Raw genomic sequence first — 20494 nt, 5'->3', positions numbered from 1 at the left:
ATAAGGCTACCCATTTAGCAGACTAATGCAAATAGCAAATAATGGCTTGGGTGATGCATTGAGTATAGTGTTAAATCACTCTCATTCCATTTATATTTCTTTTACTGAGCTGTCTTCATGGGAACATTTTCCACTGCATTACCACTGGGTAAATAATATTCCAGTCATTTTCTTTTTTTTTTTTTAAAGCATTTATTCTGTTTTTTTTTTTGTAAATACAATATTATTTTTTTCCTTTCAGACTCTTGCAAATGTGTTTTTATTGTATGATTTTTTTTCTATGAAATGTTTACAACGGATACTTCCACTAATAAAACATTCTCAAGGGACATTTTTTTTTTAAAATGGTTTATTTATAAAAATGTTCAAATATTCAGATTGTATTAGAGGTGTGCATTGTCTTTGTTTTCTAATATTCGTTACCCGTACTGTTTGTAGAACATTGAAATTCATTTTTGTTAAACAAATGTACGTTCCTTTGCTACAGGTAAAAAGGTTTATCTGTAGCATTAAACACTTATCTTTAGTGCACTTTAGCACAGGCCCTGGGATCCGAAGCCCTAAGTCTTCTATTAGCGGGCCTCTCCAGCATGCTACAGTTAAAAAGAAACTAAACCCAATTTTTTTCTTACATGATTCAGATAGCGCATGCAATTGCAATTAAGCAACTTTCTAATTTACTCCTATTATCAAATTTTCTTCGTTCTGTTGCCATCTTTATTTGAAAAAGCAGGCAACCCAGGTTCTGAACCAAAAATGAGCTGGCTCCTAAGCTTTACATTGTTGCTTTTCAAATAAAGATAGCAAGAGAACGAAGAAAATGGATAATAGGAGTAAATTAGAAAGTTGATTAACATTGCAAGCTCTATCTGAATCGCAAAAGAAAGAAATTGGGTTTAGTGTCCCTTTAAGTATTTTAACTCCTAAGGTAATTTATAGGAAACTAATGAATACTGCTGAATTTAAGTTTTTATGAGTTTTCTTTAAATTTCATTGTGCATTCGTTCGGATATTGATGTCATGAAAACAACACGAATATCTATGTTTCATTAATGCATTTGCATTAGTAACAAAACAAATTCACATGTCTAGATTCCATCCATGAGGTTTAAAAATTCCATTAGGTAAAGTATATATCTATCATGAAAGTGCATGACCCGCTAGGAACCCTGTTGCGAACACATAAAATGGCTGAAATCACACTATATGGAAGGTGTGATTCTTAACTCTTTGTTATGGTTTGCTGTGCTGTCAATCTACCTGTCCATTCACTGGATATAAAGTCCTTATTTGCTTTGACAATAAAGCAGTTGGTTAATCTGAGGGGAACCAAACAGATGACAATATAAATCTCCAGTTATTAAGCAGTGGGCAGGCTCAGTCATGCAAGCTTGCTTGCTGAAAGTTAAAGGGATACTAAACCCATTTTTTATTTCTTTCATGATTCAGATAGAGCATGAGATTTTAAGCACCTTTCTAATTTACTCCTATTATCAATTTTTCTTTTTTCTCATGTTATCTTGATTTGAAAAAGCAGTACTGTAAGCTTTAGAGCCAGACCATTTTTTGTTCAGCACCTGGGTAGCACTTGCTGATTTGTGACTAAATGTAGCAAACCAATCAGCAAGCTCTACCAAGGTGCTGGACTAAAAATGGGCCGGCTCCTAACCTTTTATTACTGCTTTTTCAAATCAAGATAACATGAGAACAAAGAAAAATTGATAATAGGAGTAAATTGGAAAGTTGCTTAAAATTGAATGCTCTGTCTGAATCATGAAAGAAAAAATGTGGGGTTAGTATCCCTTTAAGAAGCAAAGGTCGTCAGATCACCACGTTTTAACCTCTCTGTAACTTCATTTGTTTGGGGTGATTGACAAACCCTGCTCTTGCAAAAGCAGGGGCCAAGCACTGCACATGGATTTCCTTGTGCAATATTAATTTTGCTGTCATGGGTGGACAGGTTATTTATGTGGGAACCTTATCCGTGCATTATTTAATAATAAATAATAATAATAATGCTCTTAGGTATTCACAAGTTAGTGATTATCAGTTAACCCCATTACTGCCACTGGCTTTAGAATAGTAATGAATATGTAAATAATATTGTTATCTGTATTTAATTATCTAAAACAGCACATCTCTAAATATCATTTTTTTCTATATTCTTGTACTGTATTCCAAGTATAATCTTTAAGGTATATATTTAAAAGGTAATATAAACTAAAAATGTTATGATTTATTTATAACATGCAGTTACAAAAATGTCCCAATTTACTATCCTATTTGAAATGTATCTCTTTTCCAGGTGAGCATACCTAAATAGGCATGTGTATCTACATGGCAGATATGTTTGCAATAACTGTTCTAACAATGTAATACATATACTGCTCAAGATATGAGATTGGTCCTGAGCTTAACTCAGTATGCTCTCATGAAAAACACAGGAGCTAAGTTTTAACAAAAGATAGCAAGAGAATGAGGTTTATACTAATATTTATTGATGAAATTCAAAATATATCACTAACAAATGAGCCTCCTAGAAACCTACTGTGTAGACTAATTTTCCTTTTCTATTTTTGAGAATAAATTCTGCTGTGATGAGATTATGCTCTCATTTTTTTTTAATTTTTGGTTCGCTGCTTTCTTTTGAGTAAGGAATATTGTATCAACATACTGTATATTGTATTGCAAGTAGCAGTAGTGCAAAATGATGAGTGTTACATATGGTGTGCTCTGCAACTACTCAACTCTGCCGTTGTCATTAGCAAACCTACACAAGAGGGCCATGGTGCAATTTTTTTGGGGGGCCCCAAAGGTAACATAGTAGTAAGCAATAGTAATAATATACATGCTGCCCTGTATAATTATTTTGATGATAGATCGATACATAGATGGACCTGCAACCTGCAGTAATTGGATGGATAATAAATATATATATGAATGAGAAGATTGAGTATTCATGTTTTCTATAAATGTATACAAATGTATTATCCATATGCATTAAAGTCATCCATATACATATAATGTGTAATATTCACCCATCTAAAATGAGTAAAATGGCCCTGTCTGATTTCCCTTTAGTCTGTCAAGATTAGTGTTATAAGTGTGATACTTTATCTGCAATCAGTAGGCAGCATGATGAAAAGGTTGAGGATCAGTATAGTGAGGCCATATTATTCAAGATTAATTTCCCGGAGTTAATCAGAGACTCAAGTATAAATATGAGTGATTCAAAAACAAAAAAATATATTGTATGTAGTAAGCTTTAAATATGTACATATGGTCAGACGTCTGGACACTTGGTAGTACAAGGAGATTTCCCTCTTCTCTATATTCACTAATGTCTTTAGTATATTAAGAACATATAGCGTAAAGGTTTTTACTTTTAGGCTAAAATGTAACAGGATGATCGTTACATTGTTAATAAAGGCTTTTTAATTGTTATATTTTTTGGCTTTTAGTATAAGTCAACAATAAGAAATAAGTGGTAAATAGGTATTTTCTCAGCCTGTCCTAATTTCAGCACGGCATACACTATGGTTGTAAATGTCACTTAAGGCAGCTTAATCAGCTTCTTTATTAATATCTCAGTGCAAATGAGGCATCACCTGAAGAAAAGAAACCCGATAAAAGTAAGGATTAGCCTCTCTCCAGCACATCTGATGAAGCCCTGGTCTCTAACCTTTAGTGGGAGGGGCGAAACGCGTCATGCAGAGACACTGGTGACGTAGAGCATGGAGCAGGTGAATCAAACAGACCGCCAAACTTTCTCAAGATCTCCTCCACGGTAATGCAAGTGAAGACGCCAGCTCACAACCTACAATGAACTCCGGTGATTCGGGTATGTCCATGTTAACTTTCCAACTTTTCAGTGGTAAGCGCAGACGGATATGAGGTGAGATTAGGCGAGGATTAAGTCTTGCTTACCGCAACGATAATAAAATTGTTAAGAGATCAAGCATTCAACACAACTGCTTTTTGGAAATTTGTATCAGCTACCTGACAAGTTGCATGCAATTTGTGTTGAATGAGATTACGCTGTGAATGGTTAACAGATGAAAAGCAAGCGGCAACATTTGCACATACTGATGTGGATATATAAGTTTTAGCCTGTGCGTGTTGTAAACACTTGTGTGCCGGGCGATTTCAGCATCGTTGCAATTGTAGCAAATGAACTGCTATTACAAGTAGGACTGTGATATTTATCAGAGCGTGCGATTAGCACTAAGTGCCTGGGACTGGACATCATAATTCACAGATCTTCATTAACATCTTGTTAGCACTTTCCGGGGCCCCGCTTGCTACACTTCACAGAAGTAACCGGTTACTTTAGATTTTGATACATTGTGTGCTATTTAGTTGTTTCTTGTGCCTGTACGGGCAATTATATTTAGTATTAGCATACTGAGGTATCATAGGGGTTCTGTTTGTTTAGCTACTCTAGGCTCATACATTTTTTAATGGTGTATTTGTGTTGTTGGGATTTGGGTGGAGCATAGACGTCCCACTCTTGGGAGCTATTCCATGTATTTTTTAGTAATAAAGCAAGTAGAACACTGTGCAGCCTTGGTCCTTCTTTGATTGCTACATTATTATATTCAATCCTTCTCTTGTTGTAACTATGGTTCATATTATTCTTTGGGATTGCTAGCATAATGGTTCTGAGCAATTGATCATTTGTGTAGCACCACATTTTTTTTTTCTTTTTTTGTTGTTGTTTAGTTATATATACAGTCGCAGAAAAAGTATGTGAACCCTTTGGAATGATATGGATTTCTGCAGAAATTGGTCATAAAATGTGATCTGATCATCATCTAAGTCACAACAATAGACAATAACAGTCTGCTTAAACTAATAACACACAAAGAATGAAATGTTGCCATGTTTTTATTGAACACACCATGTAAACCTTCACAGTGCAGGTGGAAAAAGTAAGTGAACCCTTAGACTAATGACATATCCAAGAGCTAATTGTAGTGAGATGTCAGCCAACTGGAGTCCAATCAATGAGATGAGATTGGAGGTGTTGGTTACAGCTGCCCTGTCCTATAAAAAACACACAAGTTCTGGGTTTGCTTTTCGCAAGAAGCATTGCCTGATGTGAATGATGCCTTGCACAAAAGAGCTCTCAGAAGACCTATGAATAAGAATTGTTGACTTGTATAAAGCTGGAAAGGGTTATTAAAGTATCTCCAAAATCCTTGCTGTTCATCAGTCCAGGTAAGACAAATTGTCTATAAATGGAGAAAGTTCAGCACTGCTGCTACTCTCCCTAGAAGTGGCCGTCCTGTAAAGATGACTGCAAGAGCACAGCGCAGACTGCTCAATGAGGTGAAGAAGAATCCTAGAGTGTCAGCTAAAGACTTACAAAAGTCACTGGCAAATGCTAACATCCCTGTTAGCAAATCTACAATACGTAAAACATTAAACAAGAATGGATTTCATGGGAGGATACCACAGAGAAGCCACTGCTGTCCAAACAAAACATTGCTGCATGTTTACAGTTTGCACAAGAGCACCTGGATGTTCCACAGCAGTACTGGCAAAATATTCTGTGGACAGATGAAACCAAAGTTGAGTTGTTTGGAAGAAACACACAACACTATGTGTGGCGAAAAAGAGGCACAGCACACCAACATCAAAACCTCATCCCAACTGTGAAGTATGGTGGTGGGGGCATCATGGTTTGGGGCTGCTTTGCTGTGTCAGGGCCTGGACGGATTGCTATCATCAAAGGAAAAATGAATTCCCAAGTTTATCAAGACATTTTGCAGGAGAACTTAAGGCCATCTGTCTACCAGCTGAAGCTCAACAGAAGATGGGTGTTGCAACAGGACAATGACCCAAAGCATAGAAGTAAATCAACAACGGAATGGCTTAAACAGAAGAAAATATTCCTTCTGAAGTGGCCCAGTCAGAGTACTGACCTCAACCCGATTGAGGTGCTGTGGCATGACCTCAAGAAAGCGATTCACACCAGACATCCCAAGAATATTGCTGAACTGAAACAGTTCTGTAAAGAGGAATGGACAAGAATTACTCCTGACCGTTGTGCACGTCTGATCTGCAACTACAGGAAACATTTGGTTGAAGTTATTGCTGCCAAAGGAGGTTCAACCAGTTATTAAATCCAAGGGTTCACATACTTTTTCCACCTGCACTGTGAAGGTTTACATGGTGTGTTCAATAAAAACATGGCAACATTTCATTCTTTCTGTGTTATTAGTTTAAGCAGACTGTGATTGTCTATTGTTGTGACTTAGATGATGATCAGATCACATTTTATGACCAATTTGTGCAGAAATCCATATCATTCCAAAGGGTTCATATACTTTTTCTTGCAACTGTATATATATATATATATATATATATATATATATATATATATATAAAGAGAGAGAGAGAGAGAGAGAGATGGGTGGATAGATAGATAGATAGATAGATAGATAGATAGATAGATAGATAGATAGATAGATGGACCTGCAACCTGCAGTAGTCGGATTAATAGATTGATGGATAGTTGGATAAAAAGAGAGAGAGAGAGAGAGAGAGAGAGAGAGAGAGATGGATGGATGGATGGATGGATGGATGGATAGAAAGATGAATAATAGATTAGAAAGAAAGATAGATAGATGGACCTGCAACCTGCAGTAGTTGGATGGATAGATGGATGATTATTAGATAGATAGATAGATAGATAGATAGATAGATGGATAGATAGACAGATAGATCTGCAACCTGCAGTAGTTGGATGGATGGATAGATAGATAGATAGATAGATAGATAGATAGATAGATGGACCTGCAACCTACAGTTATTATAGGATTGAACACATTCTGTAAACACTTAGGTATAAATTAGCTGCTATGGGCCCCCAGCCCTTAGGCCCTGGGGCCACTGCATCTGCTGCACCAATAGTAGGTAGTTCCCCACCTGGCATGAAAGCATAGAAAACACATACAAAAATGAGAGTAATTGTCTTCCAATAAAAACTGTATGTATGTGCGCTGACATTCGAATTTCTAAAATATTCCATGTGCCATGCAATATTCTTCTTCTTTTTTTTTTTTTAAACATCTAAAAATGTTAAAAAAAAAACAAAAAAACAAGCAGTGTACCCAAGTCATCCGCCTGCTTTATCGTATCAAGCAAAAGGGGCAGCACTCACCGGGCTTTCAGTAAAAAAAACAGTGTTTATTTTTGTATCAATTTGGAGCACAGATTGCCCCTTCTTTAGACAAAGTACAAGGTAAAAATAAAAGACTTTCTATGCCCTAACTGCTTATTATATACAAAAATAATAATTGCATGGGGGCAGTGCGATTAAAAAGGTTTCCATGGTAACCCCCAAACAATATTCTGTGAGAAGTGAAACACACAGTTACAAATACTGTTGCAGAGCAAGATGAGATAAAATGTCATGTCTAAATATCAAAGTGTGAATGTATTTCAAAGTATCATCATAAATAATGTTTATAAACAAGGATGCATAAAGCTCCATGCATGGATTAATTAGTTTAAAGGTCTGAGGCTGAGCCAGTTTACTTTATCTCAATCTTGTATAAACTTGAAATCTCTGCACTTCATCACAGCTGAGGGGTTAGTATGTTGTGCATGAGTGATCACTAACTAATGTACATAATTATGGCAAAAACTGCAAATAATTTTGGTTGTCAATGGGACAATATAGTGGAGTTGTTTTTTTTTTTTTATATATATATTTTTATTAAAGAGAGTTCAGGCTTACAGCATATTAACAGTTGCATACATATAGTTCAGAATTAAATATAGTGATACGAAATGTCTTTACAACAGGTATTAAGTTGTCAATCAATGGAATCCATGATAGTACATTTAGTTACAGCCTATGCTTATCCCACTCAGACATCAGATCTTTCAGATCTTTTCTTACTTGCTTAATACCCAAACTCTCTTATTTTAGTTTTTTCCAAACTAGACTAACCCTTAAAACTAAACAAAATTATAAACCTCTTACTTTGAAGAAAACAAAGTAAATGCTTACAAGCAATGTGTGAAATTACTGAGGCACGCTTAGTTATATCTTAACAATAACTAAGATAATGGGCCTATACATATCTTTCGATTTTTAGAGACATTACTAACATCATTTCTCTATCAAAATCCTAAAGAAGAAAAAAAAAAAAAAAAAAAAAAGGGAAATAAAGATGTCCCCTCCATCTCCTCCCACTCCCTCCCTTTATTAATACCATGCTACTGGAAATATATCACGTAAGATTAAGCTTTCGAAAGTATGTAGATTTGTGAAATGATTTAGTGAGTATATATTGTGTGGAGAGAGGATAAGACTTTATAATTTTTAGCCATTTGTTAAAGAAGCTTTGTATTTGTTTATCACATGTACTGCATACATTGTATTGTATCTTTTTAAAAATATACTAAAAAGAGGGGGTTTATTGTTTTTCCAGTTTTTCAGAATCAAATTCCGAACTATAAGAATAACAGTGTTAGCTAAATTATGGGATACTACATCCGATATTAAAAACACTATGGTCCTTGGGTCAAGCACTAGATTCTCCTTTGTATTTTTATTTAGCCAATGATTTACCTTACGCCATAATTGATTTATTTTCAGGCAAAACCAAAAACAGTGGAGTAAGTCCGTTGCAGGAAAATGACATTTATGACACTGGCCTTGCGTTTCTGGAGACCAACATATAAGCCTTTTAGGTGAGATATACGCATTATTAAGACGTTTTAAGTGAGATTCTTTCCAGGAGGAGGGAAGGAGAGCATTGTTCACCCACTTAATACTTTTGCTAATTGTTTCAACATCCATCCCATCAAAATATTTGATCCAATATACTAAACATAGATCCAGAATTAACTGGCCCTGTTTTGCAAGCAAAATTTTAGAAAGTAGCGAGATTGAATGATTCCCCTGACTGTATAGGTTAATATAATCGCCAACTCTGTCATATTTCCCGTGCCAGGGCTCCAACTGTAACTTTTCCTGTATAAAGTGACGTATCTGGAGATAGGCATAAAAGGATTTGTTCGAGAGATTATACTGCATGGCTATACTCTCGAAAGTGCGCACCCCAAGGCCATCATCTAGTAGCTGTGTTATCAAGGTTAGGCCCTTACTGGCCCACCTACTGAATATTGCATTTTGAAGCCCCGGCTGGAACTACGGATTACCTCTAATTGGGAGAAAGGTGGATAAGTGAAAATTAATCTTAAATTGAAGGCAGAATTGCTGCCAGGCTTTAACAATATTATATATACTAGTCAATATTTTAATTTTTCCAGGAAGTCGCTTATGAGGGCAGTGTAAGGCCACTATAATGGAGAAGGGATTTATGAGATTTTCCTCAGATTTACTGTTTGTCAGATAGTCAGAAGAAAGTAACCAATCTACTCCAAACCGTGCGAGAATAGCTATATTATATGACTTAATATCCGGAAACGCAAGACCTCCAAACTCCTTAGCTTGGCAAAGCTTTCTGATAGAGAGCATATGTCTACCTTTATTTCAGATTAGATTCGCACAGGCTCGATTAAATAACTTGATGTCCTTATCCAGAATAAATAGCGGCAAATAATTCATAATATATAGTAACTGGGGAAAGAGTATAGATTTAATGAGCATAATCTTAGCAGTTGCTGAGAGTGGGAAGAGACTCCAAAGATGAAATTTAGAAGTAATATTAGAAAAAAGTACAGTATAGTTAAGTTTATACCATAGCTTAGGGTCTTTATGCAATTGTATCCCTAAGTATCTAAAACTTTCTACTTCTCTGAAGTTATGCTGCGTAAAGCTCTTCTTGTGTTTGTGAAGAGCATTCACTTTATAACCGGAGATTAAACTAAACTGTTCTAGAATTTTAAGTGCTTTAGGTATGCTTCTTTTAGTGTCTTTAAGATACAGTAACAGGTCATCGTCATATAGTGAAAGAACACAAGAATTGCAATCCAAACTTTATTCCCGACAGTTCCTGCCTAAGATAAATTGCCAAGGGTTCTATGGCAATATTGAACAGGAGGGGAGAGAGAGGACATCCCTGTCGTATCCCTTTTTCTAATTTGAAGTACGAAGTTTGACTACCGTTGATCAAAATGGACGAAATAGGGAAATTATATATGGATTTGACAAAGTGTATTATATTCCCAAAAAAGCCAAAGTTAGACAAAGAATTATAGAGATGTTGCCATATAATAGAGTCGAAAGCCTTCTCAGCGTCAATCAGCACCAGAGCAAAGTCCTGCTTACAAGTTACTTTATCCCTATGCAATTTGTTCCAGAAGTATTCAAGAATCATATATGTTCTACGAATGTTTTTTGTAGGGGATCTACCTATCATAAAACCTGATTGATCTGTATGGATAATTCCTTGTAAAACGTTTTTAAGTCTGTTAGCAATGATATTTGTAAGTAGTTTATAGTCTACGTTTAGTAGGGAAATCGGTCTATATGAGCCCGGGTCTGTTGGCTCTTTATTCTTTTTAAGTAACAAAGTGATGACTGATGCTGAGAAGAATCTAGACATGGCTTTTTTTAATAAAATACTCATTAAACAACATGGTCAGAATAGGGGCTATCTCAAGTTTAAGCAATCTGTAGAACTCAACAGGTAGCTGGTCTGGACCTGGGGCCTTACCAAGTTTGAATTCTTCTATGGCTTTAATAACTTCAGTTATTGTTATAGGGAGGTTTAATATTTCAGTCTCCTCAGAGGAAATTACTGGACATTTAATATTATTCCAGAACCTCACGTTCTCTTCTGCATCTATAGTTTTCCCTGCATAAATCTTTTGATAAAAGTTAAAAAATACACTCTTAATATCTTCTAGTGAAGTATAGTTCTTATCTCCAACTACAATCTGCTCAATCACATTGTTCTTCTTTCTAACCTTGTCAAGTCTGGCAAGATATTTGGCAGATTTACCATAATGACCAGTGAAAAGGGCATTCATTCTCATTTCTTCATTGGACAATTTGGATTTTAAAAAAAAGGTCCCTATCTTGTCTGGCTAAATTATATTTATCCCATAGTTTTTTTAGTGGAGTATTTACATATTTTCTATAAGTGTTCGTAACTGTGTTTGCTAGTTGCAATTTGCGTGCTTTATACTTCTTTTTGGCTATAATCATATAGACTTTAATCTGCCCTCTAAAAAATGCCTTTGCGGCTTCCCAGAAAATTTCTGGTTTGTCTAAATAAAGACAGTTATCAGAACTATATTCTTGCCATTTATGTCGTAGGCAGTATTGAAATGGCATATTACTTATTAATTGCTTCGGAAAATAAAAATTATTTGTTACTCCTACCAAGGGGGGATGAAATTCAATTTCCAGGGAAATTATAGCGTGGTCTGTAACCACAATCTCATTTACCTGGGCCTTAGTTCTAACTTTAAGGAGGGGACTGGAGATTAAAAAAAAAATCTATCCGAGAAAAGGATCTATGAGATTTAGACTCACACGTATATGTTTTGGTATCGGGGTGTTGGATACACCAAATATCATGGAGTTTAAGATTTTTGCAAATCTGACGAAATATACGATTTTTTGGGGGGCAAGGGGGTAGAATGTTTAGGTGAGAATCTATCCAAAGCAGGCATAGCCGTTAGGTTAAAATCGCCTGCCACTAAGATCTTCAGGTTTAAATCCGGAGATAATTTGATGATAACTTTATCCCAGAAAACCTGGTCTACATTATTGGGCCCATAGATATTGGCGAGTACATATGAAACCCCAGCAAACTCTATATGTAAAATTATCCACCTGTCCTGCAGAATGATTTGAATGTTCTGGATGTTGTATTGTAAATTTTTATTGATAAGGAAAGCAACCCCCTCCTCCTCCTGTGGCAATCTGAGGCAATAACCTCTCCTATCCAATTACACCTACATTTCTCCATCTCTGCTTTCTTTAAATGCGTCTCCTGCAACCAGACAACATCTGGTTTGTATCTAGCAAGTTGCCTAATAATTATTTTCCTTTTGCTAGGAGTTGTTACTCCGCCAATGTTCCAAGAAAGGTATTTAAGTTTGTCTACCATTATACTAAAATATCATGTGTGAAAATACCAAGGCATATCTTATCAACATTGGAGCACTGGAGGAGATGGGAGGTAAAGGAGGAGAGGGAGGGAGGGAGAGAGAAGAGAAAAAAAAAAAAGTGTTAAAACAAAGAATAACAATAATACTAAAAACACAAAAAACACACAGCGGCCCGTAGGCCCTCTGAACTGTGGACCAACTAATGATGTGAGCTTTACACAAAAAATTCAGTACTTTTAGCCTCAACGGGTTAATAAAAATTTTGAAAAAAAAAGGAAAAAGAGGTCATGCTACTCATGTATGTTTGTGATTTGAAGATTCAATGCCTGGGATTTTATCAAACTACTTTTTTATTTTTACAAAATTCCCTAGCTTCTATCGTGTTACTCAGGATACATGTACCATCTTGTTCCTCAACTACGATTTTTGCCGGATAAACTAGTCTGGCCTTAAAGGGACAGTTTACTCAAAAAATTTCTCCCCTTTAATTTGTTCCCAATGATCCACTTTACCTGCTGGAGTGTATTAAATTGTTTACAAGTAGCTCCTTTACCCTTATATTGGCATTTGAAATAGTTGATTTAGCATGTGGTATCCCCACCTATTCTGAAAGTTTGTGGCCGCAGGTTCCAGCTATAGACAAGCTTTGTAAACACAGCCAGCAGAAGAAACTACACTCCAAGTGGGATATAGCAGAGATAAGGTAATACAATGTTGATTTTCCATTGTTCTCTCCAAGTACTGGTATTTGTTTTATGGAAAGATATAAGATAAAGAAGCAGGTATATGTATACAATGTGATACAGTAATGAGATCTGATTATACCTACAAGCTCAACCCATTTTATTAGGTTGTGGCTTCAAAACATAAAATCAGAGCTTTAATATACACAAAAAAACATAAAAAGCTATTTTTCATACATTTTTTCTCTGCAGTTGGTAAAAAAAAGCAATTGTAAACACATTAAGCGAAAAACCATTTTTCAGTATACTGTCCCTTTAAGGCCAGCGTTAATCAATTTGGTGCAATATGGGGCTAGATCTTTTCATTTAGAAGCCGTCTCACTAGAGTAGTCTTGAAATATTAATACTTTACTTTGACCAATATATAAGTTATCCATCTTTCTATAGAATTTTAAGATGTTCATCTTATCCTGGTAGTAAAGATATTTGACCATCACCGGTCTATTGTAATTCTTATCTCTGGTGGAGTCCCTAATTGGGCCCAATCTGTGTGCTCTTTCTACTGGCATTGGTAGATCTTTTTGTGCAATTCCAACAGCCAGAGGGAGCATAGTACTAGCAAAGTAAATTAAATCTAAATAATCCCAGTTGTCGGGGAGACCAATTATTTTAAGATTATTTCACAGCGAGCGATCTTCTAATTCATATATTTTTGCTTGCAGCATTTTCAACGTTTTAGTATTCTCCTCTATATCTTGTTCTTGCTTATATATTATATCCTTACTTGCCTATACCCTATTTTCTACCTCTACGAGTCGATTGGAGAATTGCTTAAGTTCTGACATTATATTTGTCATTTGAGTCTTTAACAACTCAAATTGCAGCAAAAACAGGTCCGACATCTGGATGACTAGTGGTTGGGTGTCTAATTTATGCAATATTGACTCACTAGCAATATCTGTATGTACATCAGAGGTGCGTACTTTCTTATCTTTCTGTTTGGGGGGCATGCCTGGAGAGTTTGTTTTAATATTAGAAATGTATTTGTCCATGTGCTTTTAATACAAATGTATGTGAAGGAGAGAGAAAGAGAAAAAAAAAAAAAGTGACAGAAGGGAACCTAGTTACAAAAAAAAAAAAAATGGGGTGGGCAGAACCCCTTTAGGTTCCAATAATACAGTGACAAGTGTAGTTAGTGCAGTGAAGGCAATTTATCTCCGCCCTTTCGTGTAAATTACAAATGTGAGAGTGACCTTAATAATATAAAAAGGAAAAAGTGAAACATGAATTTTCCTGACCAAACATGTCACCAAAACAGTATAACTCAATTATGCTAGTGTGCAGAATTTAAAGAAAGACTACTGATGTTACAAAAAAAAAAAAAATCCTTTTTCTTTCCTTTCCCTTTCCCTGTAGGTCAGACCTTCTGCTAAAGAATCCGTTGCCAGTTTACTCAACTTTACTGAGTTAAATAGATTTGTTCAATATATCTTTAAGGGACCTACCGAGAGTAGGCCTGTCCCATTTTGCATATGAACCCAGCATAGGACCAGAAACCTCAATCAGCTCCTTTGCTTTTAGCTGTTATTGTCTACCAACATACTCTCAAAGATATAATATAATGGGCTACTGAGGGCTAGTCAAACAACACCCACTTAGATCTGGAACCAGGGGGGGTAGTATCTGGATTACTTACTAATTAATTATGGCTAAGTATTGTTAAAAGGCTAATGGTGATATTATAATGTGTGGATCAGTATACAAAGTTTACATAAACAGACTATTAGCAACTTTCTGCAACCAAGTTACATATTCTCTCTAGGACCATATCAATCTTAGCTGTATCAACACTTTAAAGAAATCTATCCCCAAGTTGTTAATCATGCATTTACAGTGATTAGTATTTACATTTCTGAGAATTGTTTTAAAGGAACATGAACTTAAAAGTCCAACACTTATAATCTCAGGAGATGTTACAACAAAGTAGTCCTTTATAATTGTAAGGGCCGAATAGGCGCCCCCTTTTCCCTTTTTCCCTTCCTTTGCCTTTATTCTCCTCTCCCTTTCTCTTTCTCTCTTCTTTTGCTTTAACCTGTAAGCTGTAAACCAAGAAAGAGGGGAGACTTGTTGAAATATTTTAAACACAAATAACCCTTTAGGGGCTCCAAGGGTAGAATATCTCTTGTTACCGGTCTCTAGCCAAATATAGACAAGAAAGAAGAAAGTGTATAGCCGCCGGCTTCATTTCCAGTAGCCCAAATAATACTGTAAGCCTGGGCTAAGTAGAGAGTCAATATGCCGCAGCGGGAGATTAGTTTTAAAGATGTTCCTCTCTAGTTTTTTTCTTTTCTTAGCGTCTCCTTTCCCCTTCCCTTACTTTGATTTATAACAGAGAGTTTTTTGGTTAGGAGTTTGTACAGCAAAGCATCTCTAGATATATATATATTAAGGGCTTTTATTTTCTCTTTTCTTCCTTTCTTTATTTCCCCTTATTTCTCCCTCTCAGCAACAGTCTCAGTTATAGGGACCTGGGTTTCTACTTACAATCTGCCAGTCAGGTATCACCAGGAGATATAGAAAACTCAGATGAATCACCACTGCAGAAACTTTTTCCAAGTGTCTCCTCTGTGGTTTCCAAGGAATCTTTACCGGGTGGTTGCTGGGACTTCTTCCAATTGCTCAGTCTCCTGCTACCAGGGGAATCATGGAGGCTGATTCTTCTACTTGATCCGAAAACAGGGCCACTTAGCTTGTCAGCTCCCCGCCATGCAACTCTGGGTCAAAGGCAGCTTTGCAGACAACGTCTTGATCCGTTGCCGGTAGCGGACCTCCCAGCAAGTGGCCAGAAATGAAAGCAGCAGTTCTGCGTGTCTGGCTCCAGTGACTGAGCCACTCAGCTTATTTCGGCAATCCGTGCTATGCACCTGTACTCCGGGTGCAAAAGCCCTAGGCAGGCAAGCAGCCTACAACAACGGGCTGGAAACCAGGGTTTCAGGTCGTCTCGAGCTCTCAACGCCAGCACACAGCTCTCCTCGTGCGGCGTTAGCTCCTCCCACCGGAACCGGAAAAACACTAGATTCGTGGAGTTGTAATATAAATTCATTCTTACAAGAGAAATAAACATTATCAGAAGGTAACACTCCCTTAGGGAATTACCAAAGTGTTATATCTCTTTGAAAAGATTAGTATTAATATATATATATATTATATACAGAAAGCAATTGCCTTCTTATAGTGTTAAAGCAAGGAACTTAGAATAAGCTTGGTAAATTAAGTTAATTACATTTTTAAAAGCATTTCTCTATCAAATAACATTGTTTAACCCCACAAGGAACAGCTAGAAGATTGACATTTGTTACATGTGTGTGTGTGTGTGTATATATGTATATATATATATATATATATATGTGTGTGTGTGTGTGTGTGTATATATATATATATATATATATATATATATATATATATATATATATATATATATATATATATATATGATACATTGATTGGAGTAGCCCTATTAGTCTAGTAAATTAGATATCAAAATAACAAGAGTATTGCATTGAGCAATAATATTTTTTATTGGACTAAACATACATTTATAAGTAGACAGGCTTTTGGAAGCAGGGAGAGGAGGGGGTGTCGTAAAAATCATGAGGGGGGCTTAGGTGACAGAGGCAGACAGTGTGCAGTGTAGGAGAACTGACAGGGGAAATATATCGTTTTACATAGAGGATATACTGACATAAAGTTATATATCAACATGGAATCAATTGCTATAAATATGTGAAATGTATACAGGGGAAGTATAAAAAGTAAAAAAAAAAAGAAGAAAGGAAAGAAAAAAAAAAGAAGAAAAATAATGGCAAAGTGTGGACATAGATTTACCTGCATACCTATGCATTTAGAGTGTGGAGTATACAATGTAATTGACTACAGTATATGAAAGTACATTACAAAAATTTTTGATAATGGGTTAAGAACCCAGAGTCTGTATTTAGTACAGAATTTAGCAAGTTGAAGTGCATTATCATTTTCATTTCAAAGGGTTTTTTTCCATGGTGTTCTTGAAGTTGCCTCTGAGCATCTTGATTTTGAGGTTTTGGATGGAGTTGTCGGGCTGGGTGAAATGGTGACCAACAGGGGTGCAGTATTTTATTTCACAGTGTAAGTTGCCTGTGTAAGTTCATCTGAAGGTGCAGTTTTCTGTCTTGTTTCTCTAATATAACATAACACTTCACATGCAGTACAATGTATCATGTATACCACATTTGCAGATATACATTTGCAGAATATATATTTATATATATATATATATATATATATATATATATATATATATATATATATATATATATAACATTTTTATTTATAACATACTTCTTAGCCATTTTTAACATTTTCACAACTCCCAATGGGATTGTAGGCTTCTAACAGTGATTATTTCTCTGTTGCTGCAACACCTTTATAATGCCCCACTGGCAACTCACATTCTATACAAATTTATCTTGTCATACCCTGCGATAGTATTTGCAATTGTGTGTTTAATCCTCTCAGAATATTGCTAGGGAGTTACCATGGAAACATTTAAATGACACTGAACCCAAACAATTCTTTCCTTGTTTTTATTTTGTATTTATTTATTTTAGCCCCAAAACATTACAAAAAAAATAAACAATGAGTGATTTACTGAAAGCCTGGTGAGTGCCAGCACTGTTCTGTATAATCTAAAGGTTTAAAGGCTGTCTGTTTTTATATATATATATATATATATATATATATATATATATATATATATATATATATATATATATATATATATATGTGTGTCTGTGTGTGTGTGTATATATATATATATATATACACATATATATATATCAGGTAAAAAGAGTTTATATTCTGCGCCTTTCTTCTGCGGAGTATACAGTTGTGGGGCAAAAAACAGCCCCTATAACTAAGCACTTACTTCAGGCAACCTCAATCCGTATGAGGTAAGTGATCACCAGAGTATAGATGTTGTTCCAGGACCAATGTAGGTTGTCATCCGTAAGCTGATTAACTGATGTAGAAGTAACAATATATCCAATGTGCTATGAAGAACCGGGTTGAGTGCAGAATCTTCGCCACCCAGTCAGATGTCTCCAATGATATGTGAAAAGGAAACAGACAAAAGTGCCCAACAATAGTGAAGTATGCCTTTATTAATTAAAACATATACACATATATAAGCCTCAGATGTCAGCCCACTCACACTAAGCGACCTCAATCAATATGAGGTAAGTTAAAAACCAATAATAGGAGAACATCAAGTGGCGAATCAAATAATGCACCAGCCCAGCGAATAAATAAAAATCACTCAGTTGGTACCGTACTGCGTCCCTGACGCGTTTCGAAGTTGCCTTCTTCCTCAGAGGGATAGAAGTACGGAGATACATATATATGTGTGTGTGTGTGTGTATATATATATATATACACATATATATATATATATATGTGTGTGTGTGTGTGTGTGTATATATATGTGTGTGTGTGTGTGTATATATATATATATATATATGTGTGTGTGTGTGTGTATATATATATATATGTGTGTGTGTATATACACACACACACGCAAACACTCACTCACACACACATTCACACACTTGCTGAGCTTGTTGGAGAGGGGGGCTTTAGGAGCCAGCTACATTGCATTTTCTATTATGAATATAAAAAAGAGGCAATTAAACGTATATATATATATAGCTATTGTTTTCCTCATATATAATCTTTTCAATGAATCAATGCACCTCTGAGAAGAAGCTCTTTTCAAAGCCTCAGCTAGTTCCTGAACCTTTCATGAACTTTCATTCTTCCACACTCCCAAGGCATTGGTGCTGACCTTGATAAAGCTTTAGATCATTAATAAGACTCAACCAATCAGATCTACACTGGTCATCATTATCACATAACTATTCTAGGATAATTAGAGAAATGAAATATTAATACATAAAAGCCTTTCAGCAGAAGTGGTAGGTACAAATGTAGGTTTATTCAGCACATTAACAGTCTACAGTCTGTTAACTCTCAGTAAAACAAGGATGGCAGCTCTACAGCCAAATGATAAAATGAAAAAAATCTTGGAACATATTTTTTTATTATATATATATATATATATATATATATATATATATATATATATATATATATATTCTTCAAGATGAAACAGAGCAAATGATCCCACTGTCCTTTTAACCTAAGCTTAAAATGGTATATGGGAAAGTAAGCAGAGAGGTATGATCTATTTTTTCTTACCTGCCATCAATTCTGTACACGTTGATTTTCAGAGTATGCTTTTCTTTTTAACATCAATATTTCATATTTCTGATATTACAGAAAAGGCTATGGTTTAATGTCATTCTGGTTTTTCTTTTTATAGCACAACCTGTGTTGAAACAAGCTTTGCTGATCTGAATAATCATTATATGATTTATTACCTCTTGGGTTTGTTATTACATTAAAGATCAGGGATTGCAGAAAGAAAATGAGTTCAAACTCTGCTACTTTGACTAGAAATAAAGAGATTTAATAGATTTGTAAATCCAGGCAGCTGCAGACCTGACTCCCCCTCCTGTTGTAATTCTGTATAATAATGTTCAGTTTTACTGTAAATGTAAGAGTTAAACCTTAGAGCTTGAAGTCAACCAATGAATTGTGACCCTTGGGATAATTTTGTCCAATCAGTGAAAGATAGGGGTGTATCTTTGTATCTGATTGGTTGCTGTAGAACAGGCATGGAATGGGAGAAGAGTTTATCCCACTGACTTCGTACTGAAATGCTGCTTGTGATCCTGCAGGTAACACACTTAGGAGCTGAGAGACAGAACATACACCAGGAAAGAAGCAAACACTCTGAAAAACCCATCAGACTCATCAGGGATGAATATTTATACCAGTTAAACAGAATAATTGTTGACAATGGAGACCAATAAAAACCTTGACTTACAATTCCTGGAATCCAAACACATCCTGATCCTATAAAAACGCTGGCACACTACTGCACGGTGATGGGTAGATCTATTGGCATAGGGCTGGCACATACCCATTTCTAAGATGTATTTATACAGATACAAGCATAGAGCTTGCTGGAGCTGCTTTTCCATCCTGCACATGACCCTCTGCCCACAGTTGACTTTCTGACCTGAAGCTTTCTTGCATCTGACTAAGGATTCATGGGCTTGTCTTGGATTGACACAGGCAAACAGATCCAAAAACGTTTGATCTGCAGAAGACAATTTTTTTTCAAAAACTTCATTCTTCATTCCATCAGAAACAACAAGCACCAACCTCTCTATTGCTGAGGGGGGGTCATCTGGATCCTTTACTTTTATATATTCATTCTATAGCTATGAGTATGTGATTTGCAGTGCCCAGGTGGTTTTGGGCCCCTCAGCTATTACCCTTTTGGTAAGTCATTACTCTCATTTTATACCTGCATATATTACATTCCAGTAAGGGTGTTGTTACTGAAAAAAAAGCAGAGAGTGCAAAGTAAACATTTAATTGCTATAAATGTTGCATTGTTTCTCAGCTAAACTTTAGTAAAGAAAGTGCATTTGTCTATTTATTACATTTGTTACTGATATTTGTAACGTGTTGTGACAATGTATATAGATTAGGGCAGAGCTAATGTTTCTACAATATTAAAATAGCTGCAAACATTGTAGAGCAGTACAAGGGGTTAAATTCCATTCCCCTGCAATATTGCTGTAGGGCAACACTCCATTGAC

General features: G+C 35.7%; 1 protein-coding gene across 1 annotated transcript in view; it reads left to right on the top strand.

The window, feature by feature from the left end:
* The first annotated feature begins 19557 nt into the window (after positions 1–19557).
* The window catches only part of BRINP2 (BMP/retinoic acid inducible neural specific 2), a 379930-nt gene continuing 378993 nt past the window's right edge, over positions 19558–20494 (top strand). The window contains exon 1 of the mRNA XM_053693301.1: positions 19558–20171. The gene's annotated coding sequence lies outside the window, so the exon portion shown is untranslated. The remainder of the gene's footprint in view (positions 20172–20494) is intronic.

This window comes from Bombina bombina, chromosome 10 (assembly GCF_027579735.1).
Source record: "Bombina bombina isolate aBomBom1 chromosome 10, aBomBom1.pri, whole genome shotgun sequence".
NCBI classification, from domain to species: Eukaryota; Metazoa; Chordata; class Amphibia; order Anura; family Bombinatoridae; genus Bombina; species Bombina bombina.
This window is presented reverse-complemented; position numbering and strand designations above follow the sequence as displayed.